The sequence below is a fragment of the Sapajus apella genome, unplaced genomic scaffold (assembly GCF_009761245.1).
Source record: "Sapajus apella isolate SASKATOON/1434 unplaced genomic scaffold, GSC_monkey_1.0 scaffold25, whole genome shotgun sequence".
Classification (NCBI taxonomy): domain Eukaryota; kingdom Metazoa; phylum Chordata; class Mammalia; order Primates; family Cebidae; genus Sapajus; species Sapajus apella.
The window spans coordinates 18,473,211-18,490,755 of record NW_022436965.1 but is presented as its reverse complement, the minus strand read 5'-3'; the positions used below and the strand labels follow the sequence as shown (position 1 = coordinate 18,490,755).

General features: G+C 40.5%; 1 protein-coding gene and 1 non-coding gene across 14 annotated transcripts in view; both read left to right on the top strand.

Moving 5' to 3' along the window:
* The first annotated feature begins 5,374 nt into the window (after positions 1-5,374).
* LOC116560321 lies at positions 5,375-5,477 on the top strand. Its single transcript, XR_004272911.1, has one exon. It is a non-coding gene; the product is annotated as a small nucleolar RNA U13 (small nucleolar RNA).
* Positions 5,478-9,466: 3,989 nt separating this feature from the next.
* PRRC2C (proline rich coiled-coil 2C) overlaps positions 9,467-17,545 on the top strand; it is a 106,079-nt gene continuing 98,000 nt past the window's right edge. For 8 of the 13 annotated variants that reach the window (XM_032291385.1, XM_032291387.1, XM_032291384.1 and 5 more), the window contains exon 1: positions 9,467-9,690. The gene's annotated coding sequence lies outside the window, so the exon portion shown is untranslated. The remainder of the gene's footprint in view (positions 9,691-17,545) is intronic. The other 5 variants (XM_032291391.1, XM_032291395.1, XM_032291390.1 and 2 more) reach the window with 1 other exon arrangement.

The window sequence follows — 17,545 nt, the reverse complement described above, 5'->3', positions numbered from 1 at the left end:
GGAAAGAAAGAAAGAAAGAAAGAAAGAAAGAAAGAAAGAAAGAAAGAAAGAAAGAAAGAAAGAAAAGAAAGAAAGAAAGGAAAAAATAAATTAACCAGGCAGGGTGGTGTACACCTGTAGTCCCAGTTACTTGAGAGGCTGACGGAGGAGTGAGCCAGGGCGGTTGAAGCTGCAGGGAGCTGTGTTCAGGCACTGCACTCTAGCCTCGGTGACAAAAATAAATACATTTTACAGTTAATGGTCACAAAGGGGTTTTAGAATGCTTGTCTTCTGAAATCACATCATTGCAAGAATAACTCCATAGCTTCTTAAGAGAATAATGACAGAGTTTTTGTGGAAGTAAAAACAATCTGAGGAAACAATCCAGCTCTGCCCACTTCTCTCAGCCTCTGCGGCAGGATTCAAACCTCCTCTCACCACTCCTTGGATTATCATTACAGCCCCTAACACAGCTGCTCCTGTGCCACACAAATCATTCTTCATGTTTCAGCTAAAGAAAGGTTTCAAACACGAACCATTTATAGCTCCAGCAGCTAGCACAATCCATGGTACATAGTTTATACACAATTAATATTTGCTGAAAGAAAAAGTCACGAAGGAATAATATACATTAAGCTCTATTTCCTATGTGATATCAATGAAATTTACACATTTTATCTAGACTATGTAATATCCCAGTTTAAATCTAATCATTGGCTCCTATTGCCCTTGGAGTAAAATACAAACTCAGTTTATATGACTTTTTGCAGTCTGGTCTCTGATCATCTCTGAAGTTTGCCTTTTTGCCCCCTTTTTCACTGCCCCCCCCACCTCTTCCCTTTTACTTTCTGAATGACAGAGCTATCAAGCTGCTTTTTAAAATCCTCAAACATGCCATGCTCCCTTTGACTTTTGGGATCTTTCCATATGCTGGTCTCTGCCTGAAACATTCTTCACCCTTCACTATATGCAAGTTTTTTCTTTTCTTTTCTTTTCTTTTTTTTCCTGAAGGTCTTAGACTAACACACTGTATGCAAGTTAACTGCTCTCTTTTCCCCAAACTTGCCTCATCACCTCCCATCATATCTGCACACACACACACACACACACACACACACACACACACACACACCCTCACTCATAACATATATTCACATGAGAATCTAATTCCTGTAAAGACTGTGGGGGCTGAATTCTGGGCAGAAATGTGGTTATAAGCATTAATCAGGCTGCACTTTGACCCATTTCCTTGTAAGTGAACGTCACATGACAATAGATGCTGATCGGGCCAGGCGTGGTGGCTCACGCCTGTAATCCCAGCACTTTGGGAGGCCGAGGCGGGTGGATCACGAGGTCAAGAGATCGAGACCATCCTGGTCAACATGGTGAAACCCTGTCTCTACAAAAATACAAAACATTAGCTGGGCATGGTGGCGCGTGCCTGTAATCCCAGCTACTGAGGAGGTTGAGGCAGGAGAATTGCCTGAACCCAGGAGGCGGAGGTTGCGGTGAGCCGAGATCGCGCCATTGCACTCCAGCCTGGGTAACAAGAGTGAAACTCCGTCTCAAAAAAAAAAATAAAAAAATAGATGCTGACAAATTTGCATCTCGAATTTTCCTATAGATAGGATTTCTGGCATTAGAGTCATTAGGCTTTTAAGAACTGCTCAAGGCGGGCATGGTGGCTTACGCCTGTAATCCCAGCACTTTGGGAGGCTGAGGCGGGTGGATCAGAAGGTCAAGAGATCGAGACATCCTGGCCAACGTGGTGAAACCCAGTCTCGGAAAAAAAAACAAAAACAAAAACAAAAACAAAAAAACTGCTTAAGGCTAGACGCGGCTGCTCACACCTATAATCCCAGCACTTTGGGAGACTGAGGTGGGTGGATCACCTGAGATTAGGAGTTCGAGATTAGCCTGGCCAACAAGGTGAAACCTTGTCTCTACTAAAAATGCAAAAATTAGCCAGGCAGCATGGCAGGCCCTGTAATCCCAGCTACTCAGGACGCTGGGGCAGGAGAATGGCTTGAACCTGGGAGGTAGAGGGTGCAGTGAGCAGGGATCTTGCCATTGCACTCCAGCCTGGGTGACAAGAGCAAGACTCCATCTCCAAAAAAAAAAAAAAACAAATAAGTAAAACTGCTTAAGCAGATCCTGAATTCCAAACAGAACAACAGACACCAACTAGTTTAAAGATCTCCCCAGAGCAACATAGTCAGCATGAGAATACAGTTTCTTCATCTCTTGCCCCATGACTTCACTTTGCACTCTTTGACCAGTCAACAATCTCTACACTTCAGCCCACCCTGAAACCCATAAAAACCTTAGCCCTGGCTGGCCACAGTGGCTCATGCCTGTAATCCCAGCACTTGGGGAGGCTGGGGTGAATGGATCACCTGAGGTCAGGAGCTCAAGACCAGCCTGGCCAACATGGTGAAACCTGGTCTGTACTAAAAATACAAAAATTAGCTGGGTGTGGTGGCCTATGTCTGCAATCTCAGCTACTGGAGAGGCTGAGGCAGGAGAATCACTTGAACCCAGGAGGCGGAAGTTGCTGTGAGCTGAGATCACGATACTGTGCTTTAGCTTGGGTGACAGAGTGAAACTCTGTCTCAAAACAAACAAACAAACAAACAAAAACCCTAGCCCCATGGCGCTATGATTAAATCTTTTTCTCTGCTGCAACCCTGCACATTGAGTTGCAACGGATCTACTATGGTTACATTCCCTGACCCCCACCATCCCTGAAAATTTGGGTTAGGTGCCTTCCTTTGGGCTCACAAGGCACTTTTAACTCTCTTACCAGAGAATTTATCACCTGTGATGGTTATTTTTCTGTATCTTGGCTGGGCTACTGTGCCAATATTTGGTCAAACATTATTCTGAATGTTTCTATAAAAGTTTTTTTTTTTTTTGAGACAGAGTCTCGCTTTGTCACCCAGGGTGGAGTACACTCCACCCTGATCTTGGCTCACTGCAACCACCACCTCCCAGGTTCAAGCAATTCTCCTGCCTCAGCCTTACAAGTAGCTGGGATTACAAGCACCCATCGTCATACCCGGCTAATTTTTGTATTTTTAGTAGAGTTGAGGTTTCACCATGTTTCACCCCACTCTCATCCCACTTGACTAGAGTCTCCTGAGAACAGGAGTTTAAACTGTTTTATTCATTTTTATGTCTTTTGCAGCCTGATACATCATAGCATTATTTTTTTATTTTTATTTTTATTTTTTTGAGACAGAGTTTTGCTGCTCTATTGTCCAGGCTGGAATGCAGTGGCAAGATCATAGCTCGCTGCAGGCTCAAACATCTGGCCTCAAGAGATCCTCCAGCCTTAGCCTCCTAAGTAGCTGAGATTACAGGCACACACTTGGCTAATATGTAGGTAATATGGAATATTGGTTTTTGTTTTTTATGGAGTATTAAAATGAAGAGTTTCATTTCACTGCAATTCACCAAGGCTGTTAAATACTTTGAGAAGCTTAATCTCAATTCTCTTTCACTCACTATTCTCCTTTCTCTCTTCTATCAAGACTGTGCCTTATGAAGTTAACAATGATCCAATCTCTAGAGTATTGCACTAATTCCCATTTGAGGCAACTATCTCACTGAGACTCTCAGCAACTCATAGAAATATTTCTGAAGCAATCATTTAATTAACCCCAGAAGAAATAAGAATACAGAAGAGAAAAAGGAACAAACAAACAAACAAACAAAAAACCAAACTAGGTACAAGCTACTGGAGACATTGTAACAAATGAATTTCTCTCTTCCACCAGAAGCCTAAAAAAGAAAGAAACAAACAAACAAAAAGCAAACTAGATACAAGCTATTGGTGACATTGCAACAAATGAAGTTTTCTCTTCCACCAGAATCCTAAGAAAGAAAGAAAGAAACAAACAAACAAAAACCAAACTAGGTACAAGCTGTTGGTGATATTGTAACAAATGAAATTCTCTCTTCCACTGGAAGCCTGAAAATTATTCAAAATACCTAGTCCCAGTGCTAACCAAAAAATGTACTATCAATCTTACTTCTCATAATTGCTATGAAGCAATAAAAGATTTGAAATCAGATAGTTTTATTTATACATATACCTAATTGGTTAGGCAGCAGATACATAAAAAGTCTCATATATTTTAAGAAATTCTACAAGCCTCAGTCAGTTATAATTTTAGAAATAATTATTGAGCACTGTATTCATATTCGTTAGTAATATCTCAAAAATCTGATTTTTGGCCTAAAAAATTTAAAAAATCACAATTTTCTGTATCTCCAATTACCCCCTGGCTATTTTCCTTTCGTAAGCTTTTTACGTTCTGCCTTTGTTACCACCCGCTTCCCTTCGCGATAGTCCCCTTCCGATCAGTGCCTTTTATCGCTACCTAAGGCAAAAATGGGAGCCAGAAAACTTTGTTTTCTCCATCTTTCCCCTCTTTCCCTCCCTTCTGCCTGCAGCTCCATGAGGAACTAAATATTCCAGATATTCTGTGCTTATTAACAACACAGCATCCTCTTGACTTGGAATCCACAGCAGTAAGAATTTAGTTTCTCCTGTTAGCTAAGAAAACTCTGGGAAGATTTTCGGTGGACAGTAAATGCCAGGTTATCTAGACTTCATTAATTTATGACATAACAAATAAATACAACTTGTAGCCAAACTGTCTGCTTTATTCAATTATAAAGAGGATTTGCGGGCCAGATGCGGCGGCTCATGCCTGTAATTCCAGCACTCTGAGAGGCCCGAGGTGGGCGGATCACAAGGTCAAGAGATCGAGACCATCCTGGCCAACATGGTGAAACCCCATCTCTACTAAAAATAAAATAATTAGCCGAGTGTTGGAGTTGTGCACCTGTAGTCTCAGCTACTAGGGGGCCTGAGGCAGGTGAATCCGTTGAACCTGGGAGCAGAGGTTGCAGTGAGCCAAGATCACACCACTGCACTCCAGCCTGGCTGCAGGGCAAGAACTCTGTCAGAAAAAAAAAAAAAAAAAAAATGGTTTGCTAAGCCAATGAACAGACTGGTAATTAAAATATTTATTCTACTTTATATATAATGTAAAATTTTATAATAACATATAATATAAACATCAGTATACAGCCTCTCACAAGTTAGCCAAACATCTTTTTTTCTTTTTTGTTTTTTATGGACACCCCAGAGGTGATTTTTTGAAACACTATCAATATATTTCTTATCTTGATTAGCAAATGTACAACATCTGTTGATGTTTATAAACTGAGATTACATTTTCACACAGTATTTGGGTATTATGGTTTTCCTTACAACAGGCTTATCATGTTTCACAGTTTTTACTAAATATGACTTGCCGGATCATTGTTAAAAAGAAAACGAAATTGTCAAATACACCTAAACACTTAAGAAACACAACTGCTGATCCTTTTGCAGTTTATAAGTGTGATAATTCAGTGTTCACGTGCATGTATGAGAAATGCCACCCTCAATCCTTGTTATGATGTGGTCCATTACCCATCTGATATGAAAATTTAAAAAAATTTAAACAAAGGAGAGAGAGAAAAAGGAACATTACTACTAATAAAGTGTGATTTTTTCGTTGATCATTTTGTTTTTAACTACTTTACCATAAAATTTCAGGGCCTATAGGACCGTGGAATCAATTACAATGAGAAGGGTAGAAACTCAGTAAAAACATTGGCAAATAAGGCTGAATAATCACAAAGAAAAGAAGTGACACTGTTTGGAGAATGAATTTGTTTTCAGTAAGAAACCAGTTTGCCTGATTCCACACTACCAATTAGAAATTTCATATTGTTACCCTAAAATTATTGTTTAAAAAGAAGTGTTACAAATTAAATAAAAAGTTTTCATTCAATCTGTCAGGAAGACATTTTTGTTATAACAAATTTGTCTACAATGGTGGAGTGTCAGGAGACATGCAAATAACCCAAGACAAAGTAAACTCTAAAAGAGTATTAGTTGGCTTTGATAATTATACCAGTACAAGGACACTTCAGCCACATTTTCCCCAATAAATTGGAAACAAAGGCAGTAAGACTGCTTTCTAAGAGTTAAACTTTAAGATCACATACATAGCTAGGAGTAGAAATAAGCAAAGTCACCTTTAAAACACAAACTGGTCTGATTTAACTGTAACTTGCTTTTTATTGAAAGAATATTGCTAAGATGTTTGGGTAGCCATAGAAACAGAGAAACTAATGTACAGGGGCACTTTAGGGCCAGCGGTCATCCAAGTGCTGCTAAGGAGAGAAGGAGCACAAATCAACAGCTCAGCTGGATGGCCCACTAATATTGGAGATCAATGCTGAAAACTGCAACCACTGGAAATTGAGAACTTCTATCTTTGGGACAAAATCATCCTGTTCTGAAGATAGATGAATCAAGAAAAGTCTATACGTATAACTCCACTTGTTCAGAATCTGTGCTCATCAGGCAACCTTCTGATAATGCCTTGGTTTCCTGAGTAGGTTTGGCAACACAGAAAATGCACTCAGGGGGCTGAGCATGGTGGTTCACACCTGTAATCCTAGCACTTTGGGAGGCTGAGGCAGACAAATCATGTGTGGTCAGAAATTTAGAGACCAGCCTTGCCAACATGGCGAAACCCCATCACTACTAAAAATACAAAAATTAGCTGACATCTTGGCGCCTGTGTGTTAATCCCAGCTGCTCAGGAGGCTGAGGCAGGAGAATCACTTGAACCCAGGGGGTGAAGTTTGCAGTGAGCCAAGATTGTGCTACCTGGGCAATGAGACTCCATCAAAAAAGAAAAGAAAAGAAAGAAAGAGAGAGAGAGAGGAAGAAAAAGAGAGAGAAAGAAAAAGACAGAGGGAGGGAGGGAGGAAGGAAGGAAGGAAGGAAGGAAGGAAGGAAGGAAAAAGAAAGAAGGAAGGAAAGAAAAGAAAGAAAGAAAGGAGAAAGAAAGAAAGAAAAGAAAGAAAAAGAAAGAAAGAAAAGAGAAAATGTACTCAGGTAAAGACAGCACCTTGCATCCATGCTGGCACACTGGAGACTTTCTCTTTCTGACAAAAAGTAAAGAAAGAAAGAAAGAAAGAAAAAAGTATTGACTTTGCAGTTGTGAGTGTTCAGATGTATAAATTACTGCTCTTGGAAATTAATAACTTAATAGTCGGCTTATACATGTCAGTCTTGTAACCTTGGTTGATGTAAGTTCATCTGACTGCTAAAGCTATTCTCCATTGCTCAAGACAGATGTTTTGGCTGGGCGTGGTGGCTCATGCCTGCAATCCCAGCACTTTGGAAGACCGATGTGGGAGGCTTGCTTGAGCTCAGGAGTCTGAAACCAGCCCAGTCAACACAGCAAGACCTCGTCTCTCCTGGGGGTGGGGTGGGGGGGGGAAAGCCAGGTGTGGTGGCAAGCACTCGTAGTCTCAGCTACTTAGGAGACTAAGACAGGATGAGCCTGGGAAGTTGAGGTTGCAGTGAGCCGTCATCATACTTGCTACTGTACTCCAGCCTGGGCAGCAGAGTGAGACCCTGTTTCCAAAACACAAAGAAAGATGTTTCTGTGACCAGGATACTATAGACCAGATCCCAGAAGGTTGTAGAAATTTGCTTAAGTAATGTTTTCTTGTGCTCTTGTGGATGATCAGTGGGCTTTCCCCTAGCAATGACCCTGTATCAACAAGACAAACTTTTTTTCTTTTTTCTATTTTTGAGAAAGAGTCTCACTTGCAGCCTTGACCTCCTGGGTTCAAGTGAGCCTTTTGCCTTAGCCTTCTGAGTAGCTAGGACTACAAGCATGTGCCATTATGCCTAGCTAGTTTTTTTTTCTTTTTAATTTTTTTTGCAGAGGTAGGATCTCCCCATCGCCCAGGTTGGTCTTGAACTCCTGGTCTCAAGCAATCCTTTTGCCTTGACCTGCCCAAGTATTAGTATTATAGGCATGAGCCACCAAGCAAGGCCAAACTTTTCTACTTCAAATTAACAACAACGGGAAGGGAGATGTTCATAATTTACCTCTCTTCATTATTTTATTTATTTTAATATTGCTACAGTGACAATTCCATGCATATACATCAGCTACTGGTGGGGAAGATCGTTCAGACCAGAAGTGGTAAGAAATCCTTGAATTTTAAATGTTATGGGTAGTTCACAAAGTGGACAAAAGATACCATTTACTAAACATCCACCATATGCCCAGACACTATATATATATATATATATATATATAATTATAATATATATAAATAAATATATATTTATTTTACATATTCTGCTTATGTTTATTTATTTATTTATGAGACAGAGTTTCACTCTTATTGCCCAGGCTGGAGTGCAATGGCGTGATCTCGGCTCACCACAACCTCCACCTCTTGGGTTCACGTGATTTTCCTGCCTCAGCCTCCCGAGTAGCTGGGATTATTGGCATGCGCCACCACGCTTGGCTAATTTTGTATTTTTAGTAGAGACGGGGTTTCTACATGTTGGTCAGGCTGGTCTCAAATTCCCAACCTTAGGTGATCCGCCCATCTCGGCCTCCCAAAGTGTTGGGATTACAGGCTTGAGCCACCGCGCCCGGCTCAGACGCAATATTATCATCATTATAGTCTCTCATTTCCAGATACACTCATCTGGAAATCTGCCTACATTACACTTGCCTGGTAAAATCCAGCATGAGCAAATCTTACTAACCAACTTCTCTGTGGCAGTACCAAAGAGCTGAACACTGTGCTGGAGAAATCATACAAATAAACTGAATGACTTATTTCTTTCTTTCTTTTTTTTTTTTTGAGACGGAGTTTCGCTCTTGTTACCCAGGCTGGAGTGCAATGGCGCGATCTCGGCTCACCGCAACCTCCGTCTCCCGGGTTCAGGCAATTCTCCTGTCCCAGCCTCCTGAGTCGCTGGGACTACAGGCACGCACCACCATGCCCAGCTAATTTTTTGTATTTTTAGTAGAGACGGGGTTTCACCATGTTGACCAGGATGGTCTCGATTTCTTGACCTCGTGATCCACCCGCCTCAGCCTGCCACAGTGCTGGGATTACAGGCTTGAGCCACCGCGCCCGGCCTCTGAATGACTTATTTCACATCCGTAATCAGAAACTTAAAAAGAGCTCTCAGCGAGCATGCCCATGCTACTCTGTTCCTCACACTAGTTTTACTTTCACTCTCTGAGATAGCTTTTCAATACACCAAGACTTCTCAGCTTGCCCCCTATTTCACTGAGAACATACTGGCAAACTGCAGGTTGAACCATTGACACAGCCACCCACCAGACACAAGAATGCTCATTTTATCAACTTGTAAACGTAATCAATTTAAGAGTTCTTGTAAACGTCTCAGATCAAAGCTTGCCCTGCAAGGATAATTCTGATTGCAGGAACTCCCTCCGTCCAGCAGGAAGCGCCAGCACCCTCTGCCGGGGTTGGGCCGCCACGGAGGCCTCACGTGATCCGGCCATCTCTGCGCAGGAGTGCGGTCCTGCGGAGATTTGCCCTACGTACTTAGCGTCATGACGTAGTACGTAGGGGCTGGCTAGCCGCCATCTTGCTTCTTTTTCTCGCTCGCTCGCTTCTTTTCGGGAAGCTGCGAAAGTGTTTTGGCCGTTTGTCTCTCCGCAGCTTCGGCTTTTCCAGTCCGGTGGCCCTTCCGGCCACCCCTTTAACCCCAGCTTTCCCCCCTCCTTCTTTCGATCTGAGCTCGGTGGAGACCCTCGAAGTGCGCAAACTTGACACTCACCCTGACCGGTAAGGAAAGCGAGATTGTGGGGGCCGCGATCAAAGAGGCCCCTATCGGGAAGGGCCACCGTGCGGCCCTTGGCGTGGGAGCGCACCCAGACCCTGGCGCCCGTAGGCTAGGGGGCCGCGTGGAGAGGGCCTCGAGTCCTGGCATCTCCCTTGTTTTTGGTTACCATCATCTCTGTGTCTGGGGAAGTCGGCCTCCAGCTTGGGGAGCGGGAAACCGGAGTCAGACCCGCCCCATGTGGTCTGCAGCAGGAGTCCTGGACCGGTCTGTCTTGCTACCACCCAGACTCCAGTCCTGGCCCTGAGAGGGGATTACGCGTATTTTCGGGCAAGCGAAGGGGGTTTCCGTCTTGCTGGACTGGCGGACGTGCAGTCTTTTTTTTTTTTTTAAAGTGTGCGGTATGCTTTCCCTCAAGCAACTGAAGGACTCAGCCGGGGCCTTCACTGTCTACCTCTTCTTGTGTAGTGAGGGTGGGACTTCCAATGAGCAATGTATGGGAGGGTCTGGATTAAAAGACCTGATTAGGTGAGAGGCTCTTCTGGGAATCATGACCAACCCTACTTCCGCTAGGGAAGTGCTGCCCAACTCCAGAGGAGGATTTGAGTAGTCTTTTCATACTCTAGGCCGTTCCATGCTCTAACTTGCGTGGTGAATCTCGGCAGCTCCCTGTCTTTGAGGTAGCGATGATACTGGTGGTGGTAGGGTGAAGTCCCCGTTTTAGGACTGAAGAAAAGGGTATGGGGCCAGTAGAGACGTTGATAGAGCCTTCCTTCCTTTGCATGAGAGGAGTACCTTTAACGTAAAAGGATGTAGAGGTGTTTTGACATTATTTGAGATCTTTTTCATGACCTGACATGCCTGATGTTTGCTGGCCTATAAGGCTAACCGGATTTCCGAATTGGCTGGTCTTCAGCCTGGGTTCATAGATTCATACCTCGTTAGAGTACTTAGAATTGTACAGTAGGCGGCTCTGCTGTAAGATTTTCATTTGGAATGCACCAGAAGAATCGGAGGATTTTTGATTGTTGAGTGCTTAATAGCTTACTTCTGCAAATAAAAATGATAGGGTGATATTGAGCACCTACCAAGCCTAACTCCAGGGTTTTTCAAAAGATTTCACCCCCCATGTTGGTAATTAAGATTCGGTTTTGACTGGAGCCATTTTTAGGTGTGTGTCACAGATGCACTGCAGCATCTTTTCTGGCTCACCCCAAATGCATTGGTCCCCTAAAAAATTAGGAATAGATTGAATTTGAATTTTGTCTCTAGCATGTAGTCAAATAGTAATTCTCTCCTTTTCTGTAAATGAATTTTCAGAATATAGGCTTTTTAAGTGTTTTTGTTTGCTCAGCTTAGCTTATGTGTAGCTATTCTCACATAATAGCATGTGGTCAAATAGTAATTCTCTCCTTGTCTTTAAATGAATTTTCAGAATATAGGCTTTTTAAGTGTTTTTGTTTGCTCAGCTTATGTGTGGCTATTCTCCATTAGTTGACTTTTTGCTATACACCGAGCACAGTAATAAGCCCTTTTCATAAATGATTTTTTTTTTTAATCCTTACAACATACCTTTGAGGGGACTGCTATTATGATCATCCCCATTTAACAGATGAGGAAATGAAGTCTGAGAGCGTAGTCTGACCAAGGTTAGATAGCAGTTATTGGTGGTATTGTGTAGGTTCAATTCTGAACCCAAAGGGGATGCTCTAAACCTTCAACTTGTCTTGTAAATTATAAACTGTAGTAACTAAGATAAAGCATTATTAACTGGTAGTTTTTCTTTAGCTTGACTAGTACATGAACATTGTTACATGCTAAGGTTAAAGTGTTGCAAGTTGTTAAAAAGGATTATATCCACTTTGGAGGTGGGGTAGAAGCTAATTTTTTAGAGATAACTTAAAGCTAACTCTGCCATGTCATAGATATAATTTTTAAATTTGGACAGCTCACCTATATTGTTGGTAGAATATTCCCTCATCTGTAAAATGGTGATGGTAATAGGGTTTCCTTCAAAGGCTTATAGGAGTAAAAAAAGATAATGGATAATGTATGTAAAGGGCTTATTGCTGTGCTTATTACATAGTAAAAGGTAAACTGATAATGAGGGGAGAATGGTAGAATATTGGTAGAAGAAAATACTCTCTTCCAAGCAATTAATAATCTGTATATTCTCAGAATGATGTATATATTTCTTTAGGTACGTAAGAAATATTCACCTCCCCTTATCCCCCATATATCTATTTATATGCAGGATTTTGCCTCTTAATATTTCTTTATGCTGTACAGTAAATATCGAGATGAGTATCTTGTTCATAGCTGAAAATGCAGAAGATCTGCCTCATTCCAGCCCCCTGCCTTCTTCTTATCCCCACCCCACCCTCTTTACTGATAAAATGTCTTTGAAGATTATATCACTGTCTCCCTCCAAGTGCCACCCCTAAACACTGCTTCATTTTGTTAAGCCAGTTAGGTAACTTGTGTTTTGGATGCTATTTATGTCATATTTGTGGAAAACAAGGATTGATCTTTGAAATGTTACATAAGTTAGTGCAGAATTGCATTCTTATACAGTGAAGGAGATACAAAAGTTGTGTCTGAATTATGACATGCTTTCAGTAAAGCATGATTTTGTCACCTTATGTATGAATAGGACAACATAATGAAGATTATCTCAGTCTCTGTTAATTGTTGCTTACAAGTCTGAGAGTTACTATGTTAGTTTTCTAAGTCATAACGTTTTAAATTCCTCACTGATCCCATGGATGCATCAGTCAGAACACCTTGTGGATAAAAGTGTTCTATAGAGAGGATAAATAGTAAGTTTTCTATTTAAGAGACAAACCTGTTGGCCTGGTTGGCCTCCAACTCCTGGGCTCAAAAGATTCTCCTGCCTCAGCCTCCCAAGTAGCTGGGACTAGAAGTGCCTACTATTGCTCCCACATTGCCTGTTACATTTCTAGTCCTTATTTTCCTCAAGATTATCAGAAAGCATGTTATGGGGCCTGTGACTGCACGTATGTGCTGGCAAATCCAGTCAAACAAGGGCTGTACTTAGTTTCAACAGGAAACTTTTGTCTGGTTGGCTGACATGATTGGCTGATATCTAAGAATCTGAACACAAGTTTGCAATGAAATTGTTATGTGAATTATAGTCAGTGTGATATACTCACCCCTGTGTGGTGCTGTTTTAGGTGCTCAACATTAAAGTAAGATAGGATATAATCATTTGTGGAGCATGTCTAGTATAAAAAAACTACTGGATATTATACATGTAGCATACTACATAGCAATACATACTATATACTATCTAGCAATTTTTCTATTTTCTGTGTTCTGACATTAGTTTGTTTTCCTCTACTAGACTGTTTCAATGTCCTCATCACCTTGTATTGTGGTTGTCGTATACCTAGAGTTTATATATTACTGAATGAATGAGAGGCGGAAACAAAAGAATAGACCTGCAAGATTAACTGATAAATATCTTACTGGAGCGAAAGAAAACAGTGTCAGGCATTTTTTCCTTTATTTACCCCTAACAGTAGTATCACAGATAACCTTGAAAGAGTTTGTGTTAAGTAACATCCATTGTGAGATTAATTTACCTCTGATTTTTTACGTTTTAAGTTTTATTTAACAAAGATTAAAGATTATTTTAATTTTGTAAGGCCCAGTGAATCAGAGCAATATGGCATTTGGTCCACTCCCAAGGTGTTCACAGCCTTAAGGATTAATGTTAAAAGTTATCTTGCAATCTTTGGATTCACACCAGAAGGTAAAAAGGTGTATGAGAAGGTAAGGGAAATTTGGTGCAGAAAATTTCTGATAGTACAGATTGAGTGCCTAGTTGATTATAAGTCAAGCTGTGATGGCTAAAAAAGATCAAGAATAATTGTGATTATTAATATTTCTTGAGCACTTACTATACTAGGTACTAAACTAAGATGATTTTGTGAATTATCCATTTAAATCCATATTATAGAAAGCCTAAAAGAGATTTAAGTAATTTCTTCAAAATTACTTAGCTTCTAAGTGGTGGAAATGGCGTTTGAGTGACTGATCCAGAGCCTGAGTGCCTAACTCAACTACATGAGTTTCCTAGTGGCCAGTATTTTCCAAACTTAAATCATTCACAATTTCTGCTTTGTCTCAAATCATCTATCTGTAACTTAGTATTTTTCTTTCATTCAACTTGTTGTCTTTTAATTAAATGAATTTAAAATAAAATTTTTATGATTATTTGGTGATAACTTCCCCCCAACATGTTTTAAAATAAACATGATTTTACACATACATATATATATATATATATATATTTCTTTTGAGGTGAAGTTTTGCTCTTGTCGCCTAGGCTGGAGTGCAGTAGTGCCGTCTCAGCTCACCGCAACCTACACCTCCTGGATTCAAGCAATTCTCCTGCCTCAGCCTCCCGAGTAGCTGGGATTACAGGCGCCCACTACCACGCCCGGCTATAATTTTTTTGTATTTTTAGTAGAGATAGGGTTTCCCCATGTTTGCCGGGCTGATCTCGAACTCCTGACCTCAGATGATCCACTTGCCTTGGCCTCCCAAAGCTCTGGGATTACAGGCATGAGCCACCATGCCTAGCCTGATTTTACATGTTTCTATGGATCACTTAAGATCATCCAATATACTGTCAGTCTTTGTATTCCACCCTGTGGGTCATTACTGCTATGAGAAATGAATAAAGTCTTAACTGCATAATTGGGACAACCATTTTCATGATGAACTGCAAGGAAATAGGCTTATTTAGATAGAGAAATTTAACAGGATGTCTAGGACAGTCTATGGCAAGGGAAAAACAAGAAAAAATAAATGAAGAAGGAAGTCACAATAGAAATTGGGGCAGAAGAGAATACTCTAAAAACAGGATTATTACAGCTAAATGGAGCAGAGTTCAGAAAAATATGCAATAAGTATTCTCTGGATTTGGCTGAGTGATCCTTGGTGACCTTACAATAGTCTAAGTCAAGTTATGAAGGTGAAAGATTAAAGGAGGAGGAGGGAAAAAGTAGGGAGATCTGTTGATTTTTAGGTATATTGAATACTCAAATGGACTCTGGGCTAAGAGTTTTAAAACCTAGGTTTAGTCCTTTATTTCACTTTGTGCCAGCTGTTAATTTTGGGGCAAGTTAACCTGGCTTCTTTAAGTTTTAAATATATAGATATGTGATATAAGGATAATATCCATTTCCCCTATCTCAGGATTATGCAAAGATTACATTAAATCTATTTCTGTATATCTTCTGAATTTAATATTCTTTGATATTACACGATATCGAGACATGAGTCTTGACCATATTTAAAGTAGAAAAGAGAACCATGAAAAGGGAAAATTAAAGATAAAGGGAGGATAGGTTCCCTATAAGGTTGGAAGATCTCTTCTAAATAAATCTTGAGTCTGAAGGATAAGAGATGGATGAGATAATCTTGACTCTGAAGGATAAGAGATGTGGTTAGAGAATGGTTATCTAGATAAGTTAATAATTCATTTTTCTTTTTCCCTGTTTCCCAGTGAACAATCTGAAAGTACAGTGCTGCTGTATATGGTTGTACGGCTTGTATACTGCCCAAAGATGCTGGACGGAAGGAGGCAACAAGTCAGCCTGTGTTCAGCTTGCAGAGTTCTATGCCCTAGCTTAGGCCTCCAGAGGAAACTGCCTCCACTTCTCCCCTCTCCAAGGCATCAGTCCCTTGCCAAGAGTGTCTGTATTTTCCCAAAAGGATGTATTTTTTTTAGTTACATAAAGGCCCTATGGAGACCAGTGGATGCTCTAAAAAAACTCTTTAAGGAGACATACTAAGGATACGTTTAGAACAACATCAAAAACAGTTGGGCAATTGGAGAAATGGTCACTAAGGAACAAAAAGCTTTGAACTTTTTGCTAAGATGGGTTAGGAGGTTGGGCAAGTACAGAATTCCAGTTTATTCGGTGTACTTTAAAGATGTGTATTGTGGCTTATTAAATATTTTTGTTAACTGAGAAACAGTATATTAAATATCATATACAGTTTATCAAATTTCAAAGAGGAGTGGTAAAACAATAATACAATTTAATCTTCCCCCCCAAAATTTGTAATTTTTGGATTTAAATTAAAATTTAAGTTTTTGATCATGTGGCTAGTAGTTTGATCTATATTTTAAGTAGCTTTTTAATGTTAGGTTTATAATTAAAGCTATATAAATTTAATAGCTCTTAATTGAACCACAATAGGGAAGGTACACAATTATTTCTGGAGGTTAGGAAAATGGAACAGGAGTTTTGTTTTAAAAACAGAAAGAGGACATTGAAAACAAAGGATACTTTAGACAGGTGAATTTTTAAAGTTTATATTAAAAAATTTGATTTTTGATATACAGCTCTATGAGTTTTAATAGGTATGGATTTTGTAGCCCCCACCACAACTAGGATATGCAATGTAGAAAGATAAAACATCTCCCAACTGTAGAACTAGAGTCTTCCGGCATTTTGGAGACACGGAATTTCTCTTGAAGAAATACTTATTGAAGAGGGATGGAAAAAACCAAGAATAACCTAGATGTGCTGATTGATTTGCTTTCTGATCAGAAAGAAAAAATAATTTTGATAGTACTTTATGACAAACTTGAACACAGAAAGAATGAAAGTAGAGAAATTAAAAGGAGTTTGGTGTGGTGGCTTGTGCTTATGGTCTCAGCTACTTCAAAGGCTGAGGTGGGAGGATCTCTTGAGCCCAGGAGTTATGGAGGGTAGTGTACTATGTGCTACATGTGGATTTAGTGTCTCCACTAAATTCAGCATCAATAGGGTGTTCTAGGAGTGGGGGACTAACAGGTTGCCTGAGGAGGGATGAACTGGTCCAGGTTGACAACAGAGCAGGTTCCATGCTGATCAATAATGGAATTGCCACTGCACTCCAGCCTGGACAATGTAAGGTAACCCTGTCTTTTATTAAAGGCAAGAGGGTATAAGAAGGAAGGAAGGGAAGGAAGGAGAGAAAGACGGAAGGAAATAGGTTTACATGTCTCAAGTTTGGATATTTCAGTGGTAGAAGAATAGAGCCAATGAATGGAGGGATGTTAACCAATTCTCCACACTTAATAAGTTTGAAATTAACATTCTAACTTTTGAAGGCAACCCTTTGGTAATCTGAAAGATTAACTATAATTCATGATGTTGGATGAGTGTCTTGGAGCAAATACTTCTCTTTCATTTCCGTAACATTCAATACACTTGCTTGCAAAAAATAAAGTTCAATTAGCTGGATGGGTTGCATGTGCCCGTAGTCCTAGCTATCCAGGAGGGTAAGGTGGGAGGATCACTTGAGTTCAAGTTCAGGGTTGCAGTGATGGCACTGCTGCACTCCAGCATAGGTGATAGGATAAACTCTGTCTCTTGTAAAGAAAAATGATAAATAAAAGTTGACTAAGAAATTACCTATGCTTTGGGCCTGGCGTGGTGGCCCACCTTGTAATCCCAACAGTTTGGGAGGCTGAGGCAGTGGATTACCTGAGGTCAGGAGTTTGAGACCAGCCTGGCCAACATGGTAAAACCCTGTCTCTACTAAAAATACAAAATTAGCCAGGTGTGGTGGCAGGTTGTGCCTGTAACCCCAGCTACTCAGGAGGCTGAGGCAGGAGAATCGCCTGAACCTGGGAGGCGGAGATTGCCTCTGAGTCGATCTGCACCAAGATCCTGCCACTGCACTCCAACCTGGGTGACAGAGCAAGACTCTGTCTCCAAAAAGAAAGAAATGAAATTCTCTATGCTTTGGTTTTTCTTTTTAATGTATTAGTTTTGCAAATATTGATTACCACTTAATAAACCTTTATTACAGACTTTACACTATTCTAAGAGC